Here is a 1618-nt window from a genome sequence, read left to right on the forward strand (position 1 = left end):
TTGAATAATTAAGTATATTTGGGACATCGTGTTCGATTTTTTATTGCTAAAGGAAAGGGTCAATATACCTCCAATACAAGGTAATGTACATATTTAATGAAACTTTGCAATTGCTTTGCCTTTGGTGACTGTTTATCAATCAATTATTAACTATATCAATTTTTTTATATATGTTAATTATTAAATATAATGGATTTTATAAATAATGATAATAAAAATATTGTGTCATCTTTTTTTGTTCATTCAGCATAATCAATATAGGCAACAAAACTAGCAGAATCTACAGCTTCCAAGAGAAGCATTTGAACATGGGAAAGTGCTCCAAAACTAAAACATGTTGAGACCAAGACGCTTCACGTTCAGCTAAAATATCAACATTTTTTACCTTTTCTGAGGGTATGGTAGAAGTTAAGCAGCCAATCTTCATTCTTGAAAGTCCCTATATATTATAGGTGCATACGGATTACTACCTGTTTTAGGCCTTCCTTGGTAGTAGAGACCAACTTTTTTCCCTCAAATTCCTTAAGCTGACCAACAACATACTCATCAATAGCATCAACCATGTAGAGAACCTCGTACCCCTTCTTCCTAAGCTTTTCAAGGAAGGGGGAATTCTCGACAGCTTTCTTGCTTTCACCAGTAATGTAGTAGATGTCATTCTGTCCTTCCTTCATCCTCGTAACATAGTCCTTGAGGCTGGTCATCTCATCACCACTCTTACTCGAGTCATACTTGAGCAATTCAGCTAGCTTTGTCTTGTTCTGAGAATCCTCATTAATACCAAGTTTCAAAGTTCTTAGAGAAGCCTTCATAAAACTTGTTATAGTCTTCCTCAAAATGTATGTTGATATCCTTAATAAAATGACATGAATTTGTTTCCTTAAAAAAAATTTCTATAGCTCCATGTAACCAAATATTGAGAGTTCTAACTTCCAAATCTCCAATCGGACACCAAATACCTAACTTATCTCGCATTATTATATGAGTTTAATGTTTATCTATTAATTTTATATTATCATTCTAATTATATATTATTATTTAAAATATTTTTAAATATTTATTTTAAAAATTAATAAGTTATTATATATAATAGTAATGATACCATAACACATTCTAGTCTAAATCCCTGGACATAATCTTCTAATAATAGTAATGATAATAATATAATTATAATACATGAGTGACCTAAATAGCTAGCTTAAGGTAGATGAGACTCGGGAAAGGCAAAAATGTATAATAGCAGAAACAAGGGACCAAAATTACGAGTGTCAAAATTCGCAATAATAGTATCTTCACCATATATGGCCTTCCTAAACAGTGAATAAGAGGGAATTACCCCATCATTCCCTTCCAGGTCCATGAATTCCCACGAATGAGTAGTGTGTAGTTTTCTTCCTTTTTGTTTTAGTGAATTTTTAACACAAAAAGTGAGACACCTGTGCAAAAAGTGAAAAGGAAATCAAACAAACTCACCTAATGACTCTAATAAAAATTCATAACTTCTTTTCTTAACTTTGATGTTGACCTTGACCAAAAACTTCTCATTTGAGAGCCTCCTCAATAGTTCTCATTGAGCTTGAGCAAATATTCACCAACAATGACATTGGATGCGGTGTCC

The 1618-nt window shown here is 32.2% G+C and overlaps 1 pseudogene; it reads right to left on the reverse strand.

Moving 5' to 3' along the window:
- Window positions 1–279: 279 nt before the first annotated feature.
- On the reverse strand, window positions 280–975 carry LOC114424077 (annotated as a pseudogene).
- Between the last annotated feature and the right edge of the window lie 643 nt (window positions 976–1618).

This window comes from Glycine soja, chromosome 8 (assembly GCF_004193775.1).
Source record: "Glycine soja cultivar W05 chromosome 8, ASM419377v2, whole genome shotgun sequence".
Classification (NCBI taxonomy): Eukaryota; Viridiplantae; Streptophyta; class Magnoliopsida; order Fabales; family Fabaceae; genus Glycine; species Glycine soja.